This window comes from Anastrepha ludens, chromosome 6, assembly GCF_028408465.1.
Source record: "Anastrepha ludens isolate Willacy chromosome 6, idAnaLude1.1, whole genome shotgun sequence".
NCBI lineage: Eukaryota > Metazoa > Arthropoda > Insecta > Diptera > Tephritidae > Anastrepha > Anastrepha ludens.
The window spans coordinates 88,285,747-88,310,003 of NC_071502.1; the positions used below are offsets into that span (position 1 = coordinate 88,285,747).

General features: G+C 37.7%; 1 protein-coding gene across 14 annotated transcripts in view; it reads right to left on the reverse strand.

Annotated features, from left to right (window-relative positions):
* LOC128867546 (homeobox protein 5-like) overlaps nucleotides 1–24,257 on the reverse strand; it is a 276,653-nt gene that overhangs the window by 128,779 nt on the left and 123,617 nt on the right. For 3 of the 14 annotated variants that reach the window (XM_054108877.1, XM_054108872.1, XM_054108870.1), the window contains exon 1: nucleotides 4,337–4,867. The exons of 2 other annotated variants lie outside the window; for them this stretch is intronic. The gene's annotated coding sequence lies outside the window, so the exon portion shown is untranslated. 9 more of the 14 variants (XM_054108875.1, XM_054108861.1, XM_054108862.1 and 6 more) reach the window with 8 other exon arrangements.

Here is a 24,257-nt window from a genome sequence, read left to right on the forward strand (position 1 = left end):
ATATGTAGGTATGTATGTATGTATGTGTGTACGTATTATTATTTTCTTTTTCAAAACTTTAGCTGTGCTTTGCAAAATTTGCTGCTTTATAACAACTCTTCCACTCACTGCACTTTTTGACATACTTAACTACTATTTTGTGTGTCTTCTTTACACCGTTAACTTTATTTTAGTTTTAATTAGCCTACGCTTGAAGTGAATACTCCGGAAATTTCATAAAAATTGCGCGCAGCAAAATTTTTTGTCATCGTGAGGAACCAATTTGAAGGAGGTGTTATTAGATGAATTGGTTTGAGTACTCAAGCGGAGTCATTTTTGGTATTTTTTTTTGTGTGCACCTAACGACTGTTGTGCCAACGATCAGGGCTACGTGGTTGAGACCTTTTGGATTTGAATCTAAGGTTCTGAAGTTTACTATGTGTTTTGAGCGGCTTCCAAATGCATTTGTCAGCAAGCGTGTGTCGGGAAGAAATGGAATTAAACCTTGAAACTTAGCTAATGCGATTTTTAGAGTGGATTTTCTTAGTGAAGATGAAAGATCAGGTGGCCAACAGAGCGGCTAGAAACCCTCTAGAAAAAAGTGTGTGGTTGCAATGAAGACAATAGAAATTATTTTGTTGCCCCACCAGATTTTACATCCTGCGACTATTAGCTATTGCCGATATTACCTTCAACGTTGGAAGGAGAACGTCAGGAATCGTTTGAAGGCATTCAGGCAACTGTGGCCACCGTTCTAAGCAACATACCGGGCTGCCAAAGTAATTTAAGCCTTCATGGACCTGCAAGAGCGAACCGGTAGCTCGAAAATATCGCATAGTCGCAAATTTCGATAAGGTCAAGGAATTCACCGAGTCGCACAGGCATTGAAACACTTATTCCGTTGCGTAGGAATTAAAGATTAATCAGCAAACTGTTTGGAATCATTTGTATCGGGTGTTTTTTTAGCTGCATGAGAACTACCGATGTCGATAATCGATGGTCTGACACCTGAGAATGGCAAACTGTGTTGGCAATTCTGTTAAATAAGGTTTGATAAGTCGTCAAGAATGGTTAAACGCTTCTAAATTGTCGAAATTTCTCTGAAAAAAAAAAATTTTTTTTTGTTCGTGAAGTTCATAGAGCGAAATGTTGCAGAAGACACTGAAATATGGAATTGTCGAGTGGTTCTCAACTTGTTGGCCTTTATCCTACGATTACATTGGAAATTCTACGTAAGCATCTCGGTTTGCAAGCCTTTAAATTACAACTCGTGCAAGACTTGCAGCCAAATAACCATCGTTTGCATCGCATTTTTGCTGATTGGACACATTTAGATTTATTATTAGGATTTATTGGAAATCTGAAAAAATTCCAGAAGAATGTAAGAATCCGATTAATTTACAGATTTATTGGAAAAATTAGTCAAATACGGGTGGGCCATATAGCGTTTGCATTTGAACCACCTATTTTTTGGAGAATGGTAACACAAATGACATGTCAAATGTGTTCATAATTTACTTAAAGGTTTGACATTTACGAAGTGGGACGCTATACGCTTGAACAAAATTGGGAAATATTGAAAACGTATTACCAAAGTGATGAGTCTTCTACTCAAACTGTAAAAAAAAAAAAAAAAACAAAATTCCAAAAAAAAGATTTGCCAACAAGACAGTTTGTGGATCAATTTGTTAATCGTGTTCGTGAAAGTAGATCGTTAATGGATAAAACAACACGTGAACGTGCTCCTACAGTGCGTACACCCGAAAACATTGCTGCTGTAGCCGAAAATGTGCGTGAACATCCAACAACCTCAACTCATCGTTCTCAAGAATTGAACATTTCACGCACTTCTTTGAGGAGAACTTTGCATAAAGACCTCGGTACGAAGGCTTACAAAGTTCAATTGGTGCAAGAACTAAAGCCTAATGACAATCCAATGCGTTTTCGGTTCGCTCAATGGGCAGAAAATCGTTTGACCGAAGATGAGCATTTTTACCGAAAAATCATCTTTTCCGATGAAGCTCATTTTCACATCGGTGGCTACGTCAATAAGCAAAATTGTCGGATTTGGGGCTTAGAAAATCCACACGATACTGTAGAGAAGCAAATGCATCCACAACGAGTCACTGTTTGGTGCGCTTTTTGGTTTGGCGGCATCATCGGGCCATTTTTTTCGAAAATGAGCGAGGAGCCGCGGTTACAGTAAATGGCGAGCGTTACCGTGACATGCTCAACGAGTTTTTGTTTCCAAAAATTGAAGAGGATGACATGGACGACATTTGGTTTCAACAGGACGGTGCAACTTGTCACACTGCCAAAGTTACACTCGAACTTTTGGCTACCATTTTTGAATTCCGATATCAATTGGCCGCCTCGGAGCTGTGATTTTAGCCCGTTGGACTATTTTTTGTGGGGAGCCGTTAAGGACAAAAGCTATGCGAACCACCCAGAGACGATTGATGCTTTAAAACAAGAAATCGAAGTTGCCATTTATGAAATTAGAGCCCAAACAATCGAAAATGTGCTTAAAAATTGGGTTGATCGAATGGCCTACTGTAAAGCTAGTCGTGGCAGTCATTTGAACGATATTATTTTTCATTCATAAATGACAATGTTCAATCTTCAAAATAAAAAAAAGTTTGAAAAAATATTGATTAGTTTTTTTTTTATAGCTGATTCAAAAAGCAAATTTTACATGGCCCACCCTTTATTAGACTGCTCAAATGGATCATGCAACTCATAACCGCGGCAAACAAAAGTATGCCGAGTATCATATTCAAAAAAATGAATGCCATGAAATTATGTACCAGATAATAATACAAATAAAAAAAAATTCATTGCAAAAAAATTTCTGTTTTTTATTATCATTTTAAGTTATTAAGCTCTTAAAAAACCGACGATGTGCCAATCAAATGGCGAAAAATTGAAAATATCTGACCGTAGCATCTGCCCCATACTGAAAAATGATCTGAAAATCATGCCTTACAAGATAATGGCGCATAATCTCACACCAAAGAAGCAACAAGTCGGGCTTGAGAGAGCGAAGGAGTTGCTTCGCTTGGCCGAAAGCGGTCAATTTCCGAACTTTGTATTTTCTGACGAGACAATTGTTCAAATTGAGCAAATTTGTAAACTACTAAAACGATAGGATTCATTTGACCGACCGTTTATACAAGAATTTGAGTCATCGGTTAGCCACCAGGAGGCAGCACCCGCCACAGGTAATAGTTTTGGCCGCTGTAACCGCAAATGGGCGCACTCCAAATGGCGTCAAGGTAAATGCCAAATATTATCGGGCAGGGAGGTTGCTTTGAAGTCGTGGGCAGGCAAATATTTCGTTGGCAGATCATGGACGTTTCAACAGGACTCGGCACAGTCTCAGAAAGCTTCGAGTAAACCAAGAATGACTAAAAAAAACGTTCCGAATTTCATAACGTGCACACAATGGCTCTCAAATTCACCAGACGCGAGTCCGATGGATTATTCTCTTTGGGCCATTTTGGAGAGCAAAATCCGAACTAAAAGATTCACCAGATTCGAGACGCTGAAGAAAGCCATTATCCGCGAGTGGCCCAAAATACCTGCAAATCACATTCGGGCGGCTTGCGATTCGTTTCTGGACCGTCTCAAGGTTATAGTCAAGACAAAAGGTGGTCATATCGAGCAAAAGTTAATTGATTCTTAATTTTGTATTATTTTCACATATTTTTTACTTTGAATTGAATAAAAGGAATTTTCCAAACTAAATGTATGTCCTTTTTAATTGGTTACACTTCGGGTGCCGGACCCTGTATTTTTAAGGTTAGAGCATAAACTTATGAAATGAAATGGCTTGCCGTTTATTTATTGTTGTAATAGCAAAAAGTATCGCCTCATTCATTTTCACAGGATGCTGCTGATGCGACAGTTCTGGGTCGGATAAAAATTTGCTGAGCGAAGTTCTTAACAAAATTGACAAAACGACGCTGACTCGAAGTCAACTCGAAATAAGTGTAAAGCAGTCGAGGCCTTTTCGCTTGGCAGATAAAACCTAAAACGGGCAGCACAAATTGTAACGTGAAACTTGGCCCAATTCAGACAACACTTATGCACCTGTAACACCAACATTAGTATGAATATTAGGTTTTGAGTCTGCGGAATGAGCGCTGGGAAGGGGAAGTTTAATTTACACTACACTTTAGGTTGATGCGTAGCTGGAGTATTTTTTTTTTTTTATATTTTTGTTTTTTGTTTTGCACTGTTTTGTTAGTTATTTTATTAATAATAAAATTTGAACAACATAAATTTGCAATAATCATTTCCTAATATTCATTTTCCTTTAACATTTCACACAAAACATTTTATTTTTAGCACTTACACTATAAATATGCAGTCTATTCAAGATTTAGCAAACGGATGCTCAAATGGAAGCATAGATTTCGATGGCTGAATATTTCGTGTTAATAAATTTCCACATACATGCACTATATGTATGTATATATTTTCCACAATCTCAGCGGAAGCATTCTATGTATAAGCACCACTTCAATTATTCCACTAAGAGTTTCCAATTTAATTTATTTTTCTATTCACTTCACTCAGCATTTGTGGTATTTTCCTCGTATATTTCTTAATGAATTTTGCCTGCAATGTTGTAGAATTTTTCATTTTTTCACACACGCATACACATGCACTCGCGTTGGTGCCCGCACAGTTTGGTTAATAAATATTGCATTTTGTAGACTTCTAACTACCATAAGACAACATTCCACCAAATGGTTATTGCCAACTAATACGAGCAAACATTTTTCTGCTGCGCGACTCTCACCCAGAGACCAACGAAAATAACTAACTAAGTCGTCGAGCCAGCGATTTAGTTTGCCGGACAGACGGAGTAAAGGCGGCCAACTACAGCAAAATGCATACCTACTTTACACAAATGCACATATATAGCTAAGTACATATATAAGTGTATGTGTGTGTGTGTGTGTTTGGTTAACTGAAGAAGAAATCCTCAATAGCAGCTCAGAGCGGAGTAATATCACACAAACACTCTTGCATTATTCAACTGCGCTCGGCCATCGATTTTACTGTTTTGCTACACCGTTTCACTGCACGTTCGCGTTCCACTGTCCGTCCAACCGACCGACCGTTCACTACCAATTGGGCTTTATACTCGAGCATTATTATTAGGGCTAAGAGTTGCAGAGTTGTCGGCCGTTTGGTAGTGCACTTGTGGTTGCTCGCATACAGAAGTTATATGTACATTTGTATGTTTGCATGTGTGACGGTGTGAAAATGCATTCCATGCAGTCACTCTCGGCACTACACAATTTTATTACTCAATTCGCTCTCTCTCTCTCTCTCTTTTTCTCAATTTCATACAACTGCAGTTTTTAATTTTGTTTTGTTTTCATTTTCCTCTGCACGCGGCAGCTATTTGACAGTTGTTTAGAGAGAGTGAGACTGCGACAGAGCGCCAATTGCTTTTCAAATAAAATTTGCTTTGCTTTTTCATTTATCTTTCGCAACTTCATTCGTTGTTGTTATTATTGTTACTGCATGGTCAGACCGCCGCGCCTGCCTTTACAGCTTGTTCTTGCTTATGCCTTCTGCTTTTATTCTACTTTCTTTGTTGCTGCCAACAATGACGCTGACTGCGCCGTCACAGCCATCACTGTTCTATGAACAATAATGAGTGCATTGCATGGCTGCATTGCCCACTGTTGACTGCGCCTGCAGCCGATTTTTCCACCATCCCAAAAATGTCTGCGCTGCACTTTAAAGCCCGTACATCTCATTTTTTTCGCTACACACATGCTCACATACATATGAATGTGTGAGAGCTTGTGTTTTTATTCACTTACATACAACTGTATACAGCCAACTGATTTCCACTTTTTCCTCAGCACAAATTTTCACTGATTTTTCACACGCCACATTTGTGTTTCTGCATTTTCAATACATTCGTTACGAGCTTTCAACAGATTTTCCGTTTATTTATTCGTTTGATTGTTACATTGTTTATGAAATTTTTTCACTTTGTCGCACAACAAAACACACGAAATTTGCTCCCATTTCCATCACTCGCCGCAGCACAATAACTACAAACTGCCCATTTGCTGCCATTTGGGTTATTCTCAGTTTTTCTTTGCTCGCCTCGTTTGCCTATTTCTGACACATCTGACATTTCGTCTTGTTCGCAGCAGTCAACCGCAGTAGTCTCTGTATGTTTGTCTGTTGTTGCGCGCTGTCGCTATTGTTGCAACATTCTGCTGGCCGCTTTGACATAAGAGCAAGCACTGCTAAATCTCTCTCTTCAGTTGTTTCGACTCTCGCGAAAGTATGTCATTCAATGTAGTTGTTATTATTTTCTTGTTTACGTACTTGAAAGCGCAAGCGCTTTTTTGTGGTGCACAGCATTGCCAGCGTAAAATTGAAAGTTAATATTTATGAATAAAATTTATTAGAAACAATGTGCCGCAAAAACAAACAAAGAAAAAAAAACAAATTAAATAAAAAGAGAGAGTAATGAGAAAAGTTGAAAACATGCAATGGAAAATGCCGAAAACATGAAATTTATTAGTCAAGAACACTCTGCAACATTGATTTTTCACTACAAAAAGGTTAGCTCATTTTGGTGGATCACAATTTAGAGAAAATTTCGGTCCAAAAATACAATATAGGCATCTTTCACAATCGTTTGTAGATAAAGGAGAGGCTGCTGAAATGTGGGAGTTATTGAAAATTGAATGACAGATATTTTAACTTAGTCAAAATTGATTCACAAATTCTACAGTGTGCCTAATTGCTATGGCACAAGAACTTATTGACAAACTTATAAAGTTTATTTCTTTCTTATTTAATTTTCAAACTTATTTTTATGAAAATGTAGTTCATTCTTGAATTAAAAAAATAATAAAGTCAACAAATTATCGTCGAAAGTTACTTTTACTTTTTAATAAAATTTTTTAGAAGAATTTCGAGTACGCAAGATAATATAGAACTCTTCAAAATAACAGCTGCATATAGTTGAAAATTCGACTTAAAAACAAAATATCTCAGAAAGAAATCTCACTTTTTTGGCCTATAGTCGAAATTTTTGGTGAATAAAAAATATATCAGAAAGAAATTTCACCTATAATTTTTATTTTATTTTATTTGCTGATGTTTTAGTTTATATGGAAAGCAGTTATTGGCAAAAAATACAGTGCTCCATTTTATATTAAATAGGAAGATGAAAAAAAAAACAAAAAATTAAAAATAGCAGTAATCAGCGTAAAACACGAAAACAAAACTTAAAGTAATTAGTTCACTGTATAACCCAAAATAAGGAGTGAAATATTATTATTTCATCGAACGACCCTTGCCTGCAAGTTCTGCTGCGCATCTAAGAGGTATTGGGTCCATCAAACGCCTGCACTTCTCAACGCCTTTCGCACAGTCATCCAAAGCCTTTTGATTTTTCTGGGATTTTCTTTGTCTGCAGTTTCTTTGGCATCTACCCAAAGATTTTGAATGACCATCCCGTGATCCCCACCCGGTTTGGAACGAACCAATTTCTTGGTCCAACTTGCTAGTATGCATTGGAGCATTGTCTTTCATATACACAGCTCAGAGACATCCTCCACTCCACATGTAGTGGCATGTTGGGTTCCATTATCGCCAGGTGCAACTTGTCATCCTTGCTTTCTTCGGGACTGGTGTCATAGTAGATGAAGCAGCCACATACGTTCATTTTGGCATTTCCGTGCTTTATTAGCCTGGTGGCATATTTCTGATTTCTGAGAGAAACATTCTTCGGCCTTCGGACAAATAGTCTGCGGCTTTTGGAACCAAATAAAAGCATTTTGCTTTCGTGGGACTATAAAATCATTTTTTTAACTGGCTAATGTAGGAACTCTTTTCCTAATTTTATACTGTCCTATGTTGTTTTGCTACTTTTCTTACGCTTCTTCCATGCAGTTTAGCTGCAATGAGCTTTTTTCTGGTTGTAGACGAATCAACATTAAAATTTAACTCGCCTCTAAGCTTTTTAGAAGTATGAATGCATTTTTTACGCACCAAAGGCAGTAATTTTCTCAGCTTTTGCTTCGAAACAGCTTCTTTGCGACCTCTTATTTCGCGTTTTGGCATACATTTCTTAGCGTTCGAGATCATTTTTGCTGAGCAGCCGCGTAAATCCTGTATAAACTTATAAGTTTCCCCTATAACAGCAGATTCTTAATAAGTTTTGCGAGCTCCTCCACCAATTTGGAGGGCGTCCGGTTTGATTTCGTAAATCGTTTCTTTCTTGTTTCTGATAATTCAGTCTTTGGCTCCATTTATACACCCGGTTTAATAACTATGGTGTTAGGACTTTTTGACAGAGTTTTGAAGTTTATTGGTTTTTTTTTATGATAATATGAAAATATATAAAATGTGCTCCTACAAAAGCCACATAAATCCAAGTTTCAAGCTTTGCGCGAATTCTGCAAAAATTCAATAAATTCTCATTAAAATTTCGCATTTTTTAATTCGAATTTTTTGTAGAAATTCGAAAATGCAGGTTTTGATGCTCTATGCCCCACGAGGGATTAATGACCTGAAGAAGCAGTTTTAATGCCCATTAGGTTTTGATTCAGTGCAAGTTGCAGTAACTCAAAAATTATGTTGATTTTTGACAATTTTGTTTGGCTGGCAGTGCATTTTTTTTTCATAAAACCAATGCTCAACATTTTTTGATATGGAAAAACATCCATAAACAAACAAACTTTCAAAATTCATTGCGATTTATGAGCTACTTCACACTTGCACTTCATTATAGCGAAATCGAATGGACCATGAAATGGCATACACCAATTTTTTTAGCAACTCTGCTTAAGGGGTTACATGGGTTTCGTCGGGTAAAAAAAGGCCTATTTTCAATATTTTTTTTTCCTATGTAAAAAATTATTTATTTAATTCAAACTTTTTTCTGTCTTATAGATACATGTTTAAAGAATAATTTCTGAAATTTTCAAAAAACAAAAAATTAAAACTCTTCCATTGTGACGTCATATCCGGTGACCCCTCGAAAAAAGGTGCGTCCGCGTTGTCAGCATAACTCCTGACAGGCTCATTAAAAATGAAAAAACAAAAATTAGTGCTTTAGTTAAGACCATAAACTCGAGCTGGAACGAAGGAAAGAAAAAAAAAGTAAAAATTGGAATTTTGGCAGACATTTTTGAAAAAAAAAAATGAAAATTTCGGTCAAATTTGCTTGACATTTTGTTTTTTTTAAATAGTTGTAATTGAAAAAAAAATCCTTCATTCAAGCACGAGTAAATTGTATTTCGAACACCTGTGTAAAATTTCATCAAGATCGGTTGAATAGTTTTCGAGAACATTTGGCAACCGACTTTGAAAACACGGATCCGAGAAAAACGCGTTTAAAGTTTTGAGTAACAATAAAAGTGGCTTGGAGCGCACACATTCCAAAGGCTGTATCTCCGAATTTATTATTCGGATCGGCTTGAAAATTTAGGATAATATTCCTGAGATGTTGTAGACATTAATACGTCAAAAAACAAAAAATTGATTATTTTAACCAACGAAACCCAAGTAACCCCTTAAAAAGTTTGAAATTTTGATGAACATTTTTTTTAATTATTATTTTTTCCTTGTTCCCTCCTCTCGGGTGCATAGGGCCTTGACAAGACTCTTGTTTTGCGTTGGTTTCGTTAATCTATTTGATTGCTGACAGGGTAGGTGATTAACCTTGTTTCAATTTGCACCATTTTCGAAACTTGGATTTCAAAATTAAATGAGAACAAAAAAATTGGCCAAACTTGTAAATAAGTCCCTGGGCTATAATTTTTCAATGCACTGTATATTCTTACAACTCAGCATTGCATTGCGTACCTCTCCAGGAATACCAAAACACCTCTGGCACTATTTATCTAAACAAACAGTCACTTTTATCAAGAAAAAGTAGGCCGGTGGCAAGAGGAGTTCACTCCACTATCGCATATTCGTGTGATTATTTCCATAAATATAATACAGTAGGTTCTGTTTTTATGCGGTTTTGAAATAGTGCGGTTTTTTTTTAAATTACAAAATGCATGTCGACCTATCGGGAATTGTACATATAAACAAGATTCTAAACCAGCTAAGCAAAAACTCATCACAGATTACATCAGAAATGCTAACCCTACAAGTATGGAAGATATATAAAGATATAATTTTCAAAGATACAATATTTTGTTTATGCGATTTTATTTAATTATTTCAGATTCATGCGGTCTATGGAACGTATCTATAGTAATAATATGGGACTAGTGCCCTTTTTTATGCGATTTTATTACATTATTTCAGATTTATGCGGTTTTAGCATTTGAAACGTATCTATAGTTTTACTATAGAACTAGTAGCTTTTTTTATGCTGTTTTTTCTTTATGCTGTTTCTTGCGGAACGTATCTACCGCATAAAAACAGAACCTAATGTATAAAATAAATATACTAAATAAAGTGGATTAATGTTGTTCTTTGTTTTTGGCTTCATTTCACCACTTGCAGTTTTTGTTGGTAACTTTTGAGAGCAGAAATCTGCAGACTCTCTTTCCTAGAACGACTCACAAAAGCGCTCTCCGTTAGTGGTTTTTTGCGTGCAGAGGCGCTTTTCCTATAACTAAATACTATAAAGTCTACCATCTTAATCGTAATTAAACCAGCTCCTTGTAAATGGCATAGTCCTATTACTTAAAAACAAAAACACAAAAAAAAAAAAATTGGCAAATGAAATATGCAAATTTTCTGCTATCGTCAGCGAACGGGTCATGGAAGATATATGAAGTCAGGCTGTATTTGAGAAATATTTTGCAAAAACATTCTTGCATTGGTATTTGAATGGCCAGTAGTGCTGAAGCATAAGTAAGAATACATGGAAGGAAACCAATTTCCTGCCACTCCAACCATGGCATATGCGCACTCTCGTATATGAAGGACTTATCTATCCAAATAGCCAATGGAATAGAACGAAATCCACAATAATGGGAAAGCATGCTTAGAATTTACAAGTCAAAGAAACGATGCGTAAAGCCAGTTCTAGGCTCATAGAACCGAGATTGCCAATCCGAAACCAGTTGGGTCTACACAAAAAGGAGAGCAAATAAAATGAAAAGTTGTATGGTTGTAACTAAAAACCGAAATGGCAGCAAAACAAGTGGTGCTCGGTCGTCGGAAAAAGTATGTTACAAAGTCAGCAGAAAATACAAAAACGCAAAAACCACAACATTACCAACAAGCAAAACAACAACAAGCTATGTTCACTTATAAGGCAATATGTTGCCAACACGAAAATTAAACAGAGCTTAAAACCGCAAAACAAACAAACGCAATATTGGGAGATTCGTATGTAATAACGACGACGCCGACGACAACAGCGAAGAGTACGAACTGGCAGCAGTAGCAGTAGCAGCGGCGAGCGGCTACAGCAGAAAGCAAACGATCGTGCGAGTTATTATGAGCACAATAGAAGACCGTGAAAGAGTTAGCGAAGCACACGCAGAAGGGAAGTAAAACCAGTTTTAGTGAGCAACAAATCTTTTGTGCCGGCTATTTTTAAAGCAGCAAACAGGCGAATAAGCGCCAAGTCAAACACCAAGCAAACAACCGATAGAGGAAAATGTGATAAAAGTAGTGTTGGCAGAAAACAGATGAATGAATATTAAAGACGAAAAAAATGCTTGAGAATTAGAAATACTAAGAAGAAGAAGACGCCGGTAAGTAAATAAAATTGTTTGTTTATATGTTTTACATGCGTGTATGTATGTATGTACATATGTACGAGTATGTTGTAAGTATTTGAGTGAGTGCGTGTGATGTTGGTAAGTTGTTAACTAGCGAAGAGCGTAAGTTGTGTCGAAAAGCTTATTATGGGTATGCGCTCGACTGGAGTGAGCTGCCAATAAGTGCAAAGCGTTTGGGAGAACTTAGATGGAAGGTATTTTAACACTGGTTCAGGTATAGTGGCATTACACCTTCCAGAAAAGTTGGTTTAGTCGCCACGTTAGTATCCACGCTGTTGTAGTTGGTTGTTCTAATACCGGTCTTATGTATATGTATATGTAGATATGTGTGTAAATTTATATACATACTGTGAGCCTCAAATAAAGTGTACAAAGCATTTTGTTATAATATGGACTTCATTTCAGTCTTTTATAACAAAACAATACATTTTAATTTCATGTTTTTTAAATTAGTATTTGGTTCTCTACTAATTACTAGAAAACAACAAAAAATAAATTACAACAACAAAAGTTGTAGGACAGAAACAAAATTTTGTGCATATTTTACGCGTCGAAATAAAGTGTACAACGATATATTTTACAAAAATGATATAGATTTAGCATTTTGTTGATTTCACTTTTGCTTTGATAACGGAAGACATCCTTCGAAGCATCGACTCAACTAGTTTTTTGTCACGTCATGACGCACAGTGCGGCCGATTCCCAAAAAGCTGGCCAAAAGTCGAAAAAAAAAGTTTCTAGATAGAGTTTTTTTGTCTTTGGGTTGGCTACAGTAATGCCTTGAGTAGTGAAAACCGTTCATAGCAACGTCCTGTACCCTAAGTATCCTCTGTATTTTCAGTCGCAACGTGGCCTTCGTTTGAGCATCGTATTACTGTCGATCAATAGTGAAAGTTGTACACATTTGAAAGATTTTGTAATGGAGCAAATTGAACAAAACCAAATGGAATCATATTCGGAAGGTTAGTAAAATACGAGAAATCTTTAGTACATATCAATACCTCGACACAAAATTTTTAGCTGCAGCAATACGTAGATACATTTTTTGCAATTTTTTTTATAAAATTTGAGTTTTCAAACTGTATAGTAATACAATGCCGTCATATGCTGCTTTGAAACCTATTAAAGGTTGCTCAAAAAAGTAATGGTTACTGAATAAAACAAGATTCAGCTGCTACCACTTGCTAATCAGCGACCCCGAAAACATATAAATTTACATGCATCTTGATTATGTTCTAGAATATACGCTATTTCACGTGAGGGGGTGGCCAATAGGGGTGGAAGGGGGTGGATTTTCAAAATTTTAAGATCAAATTCGCAATCAGCGACCCCGACAACCCCCGAGTAAGAAATTTTGAATCAATTACTTAATTTTTTGAGTTTTGGCCAGCTTTTCGGGAATCGGCCGCACTGTGCGTCAGATGAAATTTTATCCCACTCTTCCTTTATAGCGAGTTTCAGCATATCCATATTGGCGATTGTCCTTTTCCGGATTTGGTGGTCTAAATGCTCCCACAAATGTTCAATAGGGTTTAAGTCCGGTGACTGTGGAGGATGATCTAATGTTTAGGAGTACGATAAAGCAGCCATTCTTTTACTATTTTTGCTGTGTGCTTGGGATCATTATCTTGGTGAAAGATCCAAGATCCCTGCAAGTCTAATTTCTGCACACTGGTTAGTAAATCATTTCGTAAAATATTCAGATAATATGTTTTGTTCATGGTACTTTCAATAAAAACCAAATCGCCAACTCCGCTTGCCGCCATACATCCCCACACCATCACCGAACCCCCACCGAGCTTAACTGTGGTTATCAAATTTTGGTCGGCATACTCTTTATTTTTGGTTCTCCAGACTTTAACCGGGTTATTCTGCTCAAAGACCTCGAACTTACTTTCATCGCTAAACAGGACATTATTCCAGAAAGAAACATCCCGATTTTCGTATTTTTTTACATAATCAAGACGTTTTTTTTTATTAACTGTCGATATTAGCGACTTTTTTCGTGGGAGACGACCATGTAACCCATTTGCGTGCAACGCTCGACGTATTGTACTGGCACTTATGCTAGTATCTGATGCAGTTGAAACTGCTTGTGATATTTTGAAGGCACTTTTAAAGGGATTTTTCTTCTCATCATGCACTATAGACCTTAGTCAGTTCAGTCTCATTTAAAACTTTTGGACGCCTGCACGTGGGCGATTTTCTACTTTGCCGAACTTTTTGTATTTGTCAACTATTTTTTTCACACTATTATGGCTTCTGTTGACAATAGAGCCAATTTCACGAAAGGTTTTACCTTCATTGCGAAGCTTTAGTACCAGTTCTCTAACATCAGTCGAAGCTTGTTTACCCATTATTAAAAAAAAATAAATACAGTGCACTCGCGGTAACTCGAATAGCCGCTAAGTCGAACGACGTGCTAACTCGAACACATTTTTGCCCCTATTGACTTCTTTGTAACTCGAACAATATTAAAGCGCTATAACTCGAACAAAAAAACAAATTTATTTGTACACACATTCTTTTCAAACATGTACATTTTGTACATACATACATATGTATTAGTATATGTATATAAATTATATGTATACTAGTGTATTGTCCATATGAATATTTCGACGTTAATATCCCGTTAGTTTTCTGGGAACAACATCTTGCATTGACCAAATTGCTTTAAATTTGTCATTTGTAGTGTATCAGTGCATGTGAGTAATGAATCGTAAAAGGTTGAAGTGTTTAACATTAAAAGAGAGGGCTGAAGTCCTTAACAAAATTAAACGTGGATGTAGTGTTACTTCTCTAGCGAAGGAATATGGGGTAGCCAAGTCCACCATAAGTCTTATAAAAAAGAAAGACAAGGCAATGTTAAAAGCAGTAAACAACACGTTTTTGGGTCCTGGGAAGAGGAGAACTTTAAAAGCTTCTGAGTTTCCTAAAATGAAAGCCGCTTTATACAAATGGTTTCTGTCCCAAAGAAAAAAGAATTACCCAATAAGTGGACTCATCTTGAAAGAACATAACATGAAAAACATAATTTACAGGTCGAATTTACGCTTTATGATGTTAACAAATGGAATGATGGTGCCGAATTTACCGACACAAGTAATAATTGAAACTAGTGATTCTGAGTCTGATTTTAACAACACAACTGAGACATGTGAGCGGATATCATCTGAGGAGGCAGTTAGCTCTATCAATAAGGTAATTCAGTGGGCCACAACTGAACAAGTAAGCCCCGCAAAGGTTAACACTCTTCAATTGCTGCGTGAAAAAGCCATATTCAACATTGCTGCAGGCAAGAAAAGACAAACACACATTACAACTTTCTTTTCGGCCTAACTTTTCTGTTAAAGCTGACTTTTTTTGTGTAACTGACACAAAGACTGCCAAATATTTGATGAAAAATATTGAAACGAATTAATTATTTTAAACATATTCATGTTCATATCCATATGTAAATAAATAAATAAATTTAATTGAAAAAAATCGATATCGATGACTGTTTTTTTAACATAGCACATTCAATTGATAAGTCGAACAAATTCGATAAATCGAACAGCGCCTGTTTTAATTAGTTCGAGTTATCGCGAGTGCACTGTAATAGAATTTAATTTACTGTAAACAAAAACTTTTCACTCTGCCGATCGCAACCAATTAAAATACAATATGAAAAAAGTTTCAATGCATCGAAAAAGGAAGTAAACAACCAAATATAACGGTATTTTTTACCGTACAACATCGCTAAAATGCTACTGATGTACGCTGTACACTTTATTTTGACGCGTAAAATATGCACAAAATTTTGTTTTTATCTTACAACTTTTGTTGTTGTAATTTATTTTTTTGTTGTTTTCTAGTAATTAGTAGAGAACCAAATACTAATTTAAAAAACATGAAATTAAAATATATTGTTTTGTTATAAAAGACTGAAATGAAATCCATATTATAACAAAATGCTTTGTACACTTGACGCTCACAGTACAGATATGTATGCAAGTACTTCTGTATGTGTGTGTTCTTCTATCTTGTGAGCTTCTAGTCGATCTTTAGTGATATTTTATAGCTTTCTATGCCATAAACCTACAGGTATGTATAAATTCAAGTATATACATATATGTACATATACATATGCACGTATGTACGTATTGATGTTAGAAGTTCGTAAATGAGATGAGCAAACTAACCAGACCATGTAGCAATTACGTAAATTTGTGAATTTTATTTGCTGAAACTCTGCTCCCACCAAATTATTTCATAAACTACAAAGGCAAGATTTCGCATATCCACACATACATATATGTACATATGTACAAACATATTATATACATACATACATACTTTTCATATCATTATGTTGCTTTGCTCACAAATCTCATTTATTAGCATGTGGATTGTTGCGGAAATGCTACTGCGTGCCATGCTTAGGGTCACGGCTTGTTAAGATGCCGCAAAGGGGGTAAAGTTTCAAACCAATCACTTTAGAATCATTTAATATTACGCAAAAAAATTTTAAACAAATTTGACTTTGACGAAGTTTTAGTTTCCAACTTATCGACTTCGTGTTTCTCCACAAGAGAGAGCAGTCAAGCAAGCGGAGAGGCATGGCGTTGGTGTAAAAGGGGAATGATCGTCTCCTCTCCACATACTTACCTTTTGGCAAAAGTGTTAGCTCATGAACCAGCCATAATAGAACAGTCAGTAAGAAGTTTTTCTAGTCGTAATTGTGTGTGAGAATAGATCATCTAAGCGTCGGCTCTTAAACTATGTAACCTTGTTTACATTTGGTGCTGATTTTATTACGTTTTGAATGAGGTTTAATGAACCGTTTTGAAGCAAATATTATATAACAATTAAAATAAACTAAAACGTAGTTAACTGCAAAAACAATAGCACAAACAAATCTATAAATATCAAATAAGTAGCCGAATGGGTTGTTGCGTGATTACCATTCGGAATTCACAGAGAGAACGTTGGTTCGAATCTCGGTGAGACACCAAAATTAAGAAAAACATTTTTCTAATAGCGTGCGCCCCTCGGCAAGCAATGGCAAACCTCCGAGTGTATTTCTGCCATGAAAAAGCTCCTCATAAAAATATTTGCTGTTCAGAGTCGGCTTGAAACTGTAGGTCCCTCCATTATACATATATATATGTATATAACTTTTTTTATTACAACCCGTAAACTGCTGCTATCTCTTTACGCTTCTTCTAAGGTTCTTTGCTATTTGCGGCCTATAAACTGACGTCACGAACGGAAAATAAATTTTTTTCAAAAATAAAAAAAGTCTAGAAAAAAAATATTGTGAACACAAATTTTCAATGTTCCTGAAGTCCAAAAGACCTCTCCTATAATAATCTTGCAGGTTTTTTTATTTTTCTAACTTTTTGGTTCATTATAACCTTTTTCATTCATTTCATTATAAACTTTGGATAGTCATATGGTCATATATTTTTTCCGAAAAAAAAAAAAAAAATAAAAATAAAACGAAAGTGAAAAATTAACTTTTTTCTCGAAATTTTAAAAGCCCAACCCCCCCGTTGCGTCCCTGATTCTAGCTTATTCATAACTTCTACGTTACCGAAACGACTTGGATTTATATCTGGCCAGGAAATCTCATTCCAGCAGTATGCCCCGTACATTTTCTAGATCAGACTTCGGCTATGGGAGTGTGGAGTACTGAGCATGGATCAAGTTTATACTCTTGCTCTTCCGGACGTCTTAGGATTCAGCAATGAATCCAAAAGATCCGCGGTGGAGTGATCTCAAAACAATTTTTCAATCGCCATCATCTTCACCATGGCATCACAGTTCGGCGTGAACAATTGCTTCCGTTACAATTCGCTTCCATGTCACTCGGTCATCAGCTTTTTGTTTGATATCAGATATGCCCACAGCTCTAAAGTCGCCTTAGATGTCATCTCTCCATCGTTTTCTCGGCCGATTTCTTCTTCTGTCGCCTTGTGGATTTGTTTCGAACATCCTTTTTAGAGTTCTATCATTGCTCATTCGTAAAATGTGCGCGTACCATCAAATCCTTTGCGCTTTGACGTACCTGATTACTTTTGCACCCCTGATAAATGTGTCTAACTCGCCGTTGTATCGAATGCGGTAAGTACCGCCTTCAAATCGTGCAGGTCCATATATTTGTATAAGAATCTGTCTTACGAAACAATCAACAAAACAAATCGATTTCACTGGATTTCAGCACCCAGACTTCGCACCCGTATGTGAGTGTCTTATGTAGTCGAAGTTTCGGGTTCCTGGAAAGTAATCTCGACACATAAATGTTTCTTGTAGAGCCTTTTTGTATCTGGCTATAATTACGATGTAATCCGCATAGGCACAAATTTGTGTAGATTTGCAAAAATTGTGCCATTGTGATTTTTCAGTCTTACCATCCATATAATATCTATCCTGTCTCTCTATTCCTTCCACTGTAATTTGTTCGGGTGTAGTCTTCAATAGTCTTCCTGGTCAATGGTCAAATCTAACCTAATGCCCCAAACAAATATTTCTTCAATATTATCACCAAATCCTCTTAAATCTTCCCCTCTTTTGGCGAGACTAATCAGCTTCTCCACGAGACAGTGCCAGATCCTCGAAGAAGTGGTTCTCCGGAAGCATGAAGAGCAGTCTTGGACGAAGTTTGGGACCTTCGCATGGACTCTTTGCCTTATAAGGGATGCATGGATGCCACATCTTCCTCATCTCTATAGCTCCTACAGAAATCATTATGCGAGCGCTTAGTACCTCGCTGCCTTATGATCGATGGTACAGTGCATCGCAAGCGTTTAGTGCTTTTCGTTCATTGAGTGTTGGTCAAAGTAAACATGCAACTCTGCAGGTGTCCAAGTACGCCTGTCTCCAGAATATGCCTGTTAATCTCCAGAATATTTTACTTACTGTTAGTTGTTGTTGTTGCAGTTTATGGTGCTACAGCAACAACAGAAAGTGTAATATTCTGGGCACTCTCTGTTAGCAGCTGCTCTCATCTTCTGAAGATAGGAAACCCAATGGATGCTTGCATGCTTGAACTCGATCCCCGAAGTAGAGCCTTAGATCCTTTTCTCGTGCACTCGCCCGCTTTCTCATTTTTCGAAAAACCACAACGTCCAGGAGTCTAATAGATTGTAGCCTTTAGCGTCTTCAGCATTATAGTTGGCGCTTACAGCCTTTTTTGGGTATTTGACCGAGGAGGGTATTTGCCAGGAGGAGCCATTTGTGGCGTGCGTCTTAATGCTGTTCCACAAATGGAGGATCCTACAGTTTTAAGCCGAGTCTGAACACAGATATTTTTTTGATGAGAAGCTTTTTCATCACAGAAATGCACTCGGAGGCTTGCCATTGCCTAGTGTTTCACGCAGGTTTGAATCTACGTTCTCCGAATGGTAGTCACGCACCAACCCATTCGGCTACGGTGGTCGAAGCATTATAAAATGTAATTTGAGTTGCCGATCTAAGGGTCTTGACCACAGCATAACTGTCTAAAAGCTTCTCTATCAAATGTGGTGGATCTTAAACGAGCGAGCTCCATCATACTCGGTAGCTTTTTCGCCTTGTCAAGGACTTATTTGTATGTACCCAAAGCCTCACAGTTTTTCTCTATGCATTTGTGCATTTCGAATTCCCATGAGAAATCATCATGTTTGAGCTACTTTCGGCAAGCACTAAGTTGTTGCTGTTGTTGTAGCATAAACATTCCCCATATACCTATGTACAAGGAATGCTACTGAAGTGACAGTTCTTGTTTTTTGGTGGGTGAGGTAGGGTTCAAAATGCCCTCGCACGTACAACGACCGTCGTCTACTGCGGCGTGTAGTTTGGCCCCTGAAACAGTCCTTCCTCCTCTTCTTGGGAGACTCCGTTCTCGGAACTACTTTCTGCATTACTTCACGAGAACCCAGGTCGACGTCAATGAAATGGACCAATTCTATTCACTCGCGTTTGGGTGCACCTTGCATATAGCCAGCTTCATGCTATAGGCTCGTCTTCTTATGTCTCTGTCTGTGAGGCTACGCTTTGTTGTGCTGCGTCGAGGTACATATATCTTTTTTCTCCGTAATACGCCTTCAACGTATCTTTTAACTGCATTCCAGTTATCCTCGCGTTCAAGCATCTTGCCGAACACATTGGTCAGCGCGATGTCGCCAATCTGCTCCCCACAACTAAAAAAAAGTGTATCCGCCGTCATCGCTCGGTGCCTCGCACTATATGCACCTGGGTCACTTGCTTTACCCATGCGATATAGGTAATTCCGGATGTATCCGTGGCCCGAGAAGAACTGAGTTCAGAAACAATTCACTTCCCCGAAGTTCCTTTGAACCCATTTGCCTGTTGATGGAATGAGTTTCACCGTCCATCTACCGTTCGGTTCAGTGTCCCATAAATGGTTGGCGCAGCATGGTTTGGCATCTCTGTTCCACGGCATTCGTGGTGACGCTCTTGACCGGATATACATCCAGTAGCGTAGAGCCGACTATCGCGGGAAAGGTATGAAATTTGTGTCGACATGGTTGTCTACCAGTCATTTTCTAATATTTGAGAAAAGCTCGTGCCGCCATTTCCGCTTTTCTGTTTCATACCAGCAATGCTGCCAAATGTCTACTGAATGGCCTTTCCTCTGAACCATCCACTTTCCTTCTAAATACCCATTAGATTCGGGTAACCGTATATAGGCTCATTTCGTCTGATGCGCCAGGTATCTGCCCAGGCCAGAGCTGCACAGTTCAGATGTCAAAGCCTTGTTAATCGCCAAAGGTGGAGGCCGTAGGACGGTGCTTTGGTCGGGAAGACAAAATCAGAAATAGCTTCCCAGCTGCTTAGATGAGGCTTTACTACTGACTCTTTACTATGCCCATACAAAAATATGCTCATATTTACGGTATAAAAATGATTTGTATGAAACTCTTTAAAAAACGTTGAGTAGTCATTGACTGATTTCGGTGCATGGATGCACAGGCATACTTCTTATATATTTGCATACATATGCATATTTTCAATCACATGCACATCTACATATGCATATTCTTACACGCATAAGAGAGCACGTAATTTCTTGTGCGCAAAAATTTCAACTCCTCTTGTTGAGAATACCTCATAAAATGTGCGACTACAACAATACGTCGCATCGTTTCGGAGAATGCAAATGTGCAACGTAAATATTGGTGAACTCAAAGTGCATATGTTGATATGTGGGTATGCAACGAACCCTAATTCATGGCGCAGTGAGGCAGGTCCCGCCAAGTGCCGACCAACTTCAATGGCATGTAAATACACGACAACACACGTTTGTATGTGTGTATGTATTTCGGGGTTGCACTGTTGACGTTTTTAATTTGTGGATTTAATATTATGTGCATACACATTCCCGACAAATGTATCCCATCAGTAATTTAAGGGATAGAGAGAGAGAGAGAGAGAGAGAGTGAGAGAAAGTTTTTGTCAGGTTATAACAAAGTAATAGTGGTTTGACATTTAAAACAGCAAATTAGGCTAATTGTGTCTTCATTAATTTTAACAGAAATATAATCACTTTTTATCTTCTCTTTTGTCTTTTTCTGGCAAAGCTCCCGAAAGAGGCGGATTCCTCTTAGGTTTGTCCATGGCACCTTTTTTTTTTGGTGGGTAGCGTTCAAAATGCTTTCGCACTTACAGCGACCGACATCGACTTTTACGTTATTTCCATCGCAGCTCAAAGTGCTGCGGGCTGAAGGAGGTTGGCCTCTGGCGGCAATCTCTCAAGGGACTTGGTAGCATTTTCGGGCAGTTCACAACGTATTTCTCCGAACTTCGAACATATCTCTCTATCCGCAAACTAGAGGTTGAGCGTAGTGCTAGGGCAATCTTTCCAAATAGGCAGGATTGGATCGCGGGGAAAATCTGAAGCTCTGAAGCTTGCACCTCTGTCTTCAGTGACGTTACCAAGATGGCATCGGGAGTCGGAGCAGGAGTTTACTCTAAATCAGTAAATTTATCTATCTCCTTTAAACTGAGATATGGTGAGTGATTAAGGACCTGAAGAAGGACGATAACTTGCAGTTTTATAAACATGTTTATGTTTTATAAATGAAATATTAAAAGTCTTTTTTTTAATGCTGGAAACTTTACTTCTTTAATTGTTAAAGTTTGTGTTTTGGACATTTTTTTGAAACCAGTTAGCGGTTCCACTGTAGTTCCTTCTCATGAAATATTTTTGTTTTTCTTGTTAAAAAATAAATAGCTAATACTCAAAATTTATTTATTTTTAAATATCAGAAACGTTGATTTATCTTTAAAACTTGGTTTAGTTTGTATAAAAATCTACGGGCACATTAAGTCTCATATAAATTAAAAAAATGAATGTTCTGGGACAATTTTCGGGATCCCGAAATTTCGCGATATTTTTGTTCTTGCATCATTAGCTCCTCCTCATCAATCGATGGCGGTAAAATTGCACGGAAATCATATACATTTCAAGATTGTTTTGACGGCTGTTCTAGTTTGCTGTAACTCCTTTTGATTTTTATTCAGTAGAAAATCTCCAATTTATTAACATGCGGGAAATGCATCCTTCAGCATATCGGTTGGGGCACGTGCAGTGTGTGCCGTTGCACCGTCCTGTTGGAACCACATGTTTTCCAATCCCAATTCATCAAGTTGCGGCAAAAAGAATCGTTGATCATTGCTCTGTAGCGCTCACCATTCACAGTAACCGTTTGGCCCGCGACGTCTTCGAAGAAAAAAGGTCCGATGACTTCTCCAGCGAAAACAGCACACCATACAGTGACTTTGAGCGGGTGTAATGGCTCTTCGTGGGTTACACGCGGATTTTTAGTGCCCCAGAAGCGTAAATTTTGCTTATTTACGTACCCGCTAAGATGGAACTGGGCCTCATCACTCATGATTATTTTTGACGAAAAATGATCTTCCTCTTGGTGGTGATTAAGGATGGCTTGAGCGTATGTTAGACGCGATTGGCGGTCAGCAGCTAACAGCTGATCCACCGTCTGGACTTTGTACGGAAACATCTTCAAATCTTGTACCAAAATTCGTTGGAAAGACCGTCGACTGATACCCATTTGCGTGGCACGTCGTCTGATCGATGTCGACGGCGCTTCCATGACATCCTCGGCTACAGCAGCAATATTCTCTGCAGAACGGCTACTCCGGGGTCTGCCACGCCTGGCAGCATCTCGTGTTGTGCCAGTCTCTTCGAGGCGAGCGGCTAAACATCGCAGTGTTTCACCAGTAGGCGTTGGACGGCGAGGAAATCTGCGACGAAATTCACGTTGTGCCAAAGTCATCGACCGATTATTGGTCAAATAAATAGTCCGCGTTCTGGAGCGCAACATTGTTTATTAACGTGTATTTCGCATGTGTTTACTACAGAAATGTCAAAACAGAACTGACATTAGGGGCCAATCGCAAAATTTATAGCATTTTCTGATAGGAGGATTACTTTAGCGCCACCTGTTTCAATTAAAATCCACCACCGTTAGTTTTCAGGAGAAAAACATTTTGTCAAAAAAAGCTTATTTTCATTTGAACGGATACTTAAACGGGTACTAAATTGTCATATGTGAGAATTGCCAAGTCCAAGCGGCATATTAAGAAGTCTTTATATTCCTCACGTTCTATTGTTCAGTGGACCTTCTAGGCTGGTTTTGTCATGCTGGTGCTGGAAATGTGCATGCCGGCAAGAGATTGCGAAATCGGGATATGTTAAGAATGTTTTTTGGCCTACTTTTAATGGTAAGATATTGACGATATGAGATTTCAGCAAGAAGGCCACACAACCAACGAAAGAATCAAGAAGTAGAATTCACGTTAATATGAAATATATAAAAATATTGGCCGCCAAGTTCGTTCGACTTAACGCCTTTGGACTAGTTTTTGTGACACCATTCCAAAGATCGAGTCAAAGCAAACAAAAACAATTAAAGCGAATAAAAAATTGTCCGGAAAGAAATTGTCGATTTTTAAAAGAAAGTAAATACATTTTTATTAATACTTAGAATGAACTTTAATCAATTATATATTTTCCATTTTGTTTGATAACTTTTTTTCTATCTTTCCGGCAAATTCATTATTCCGAGCTCAATGAACTTCTGGCCTTTATTTGCAAAAAACTGAACCAAGTGCGATTTTATAGCCTCGTCATTGCCGAATGTTTTACCATTTAAGGAGTTCTGCAAATACCGAAACAATTGGTAGTCTGACGGTGCAAGGGCAAGTCTATATGGTGGATGCATCAAGAGTTTCCAGCTAAGCTCTCTCAGTTTTTGGCGAGTAACCAAAGATGTATGCGGTCTAGCGTTGTCCAGATGAAATATGACACCTTTACGATTGATCAATTCTGGTCGCTTCTCATTGATGGCTGTATTCGATTTGTCCAATTGTTGGCAGTAGACATACGAATTAATCGTTTGGTTCCTCTGAAGCAGCTCAAAATATACCACACCCTTTCAGTCTCACATAACCTTCTTTTGGTGAATATCACCCTTTGAAGTGGTTTGTGGTGCTTCATCATGCTTGCACCACGATCGTTTT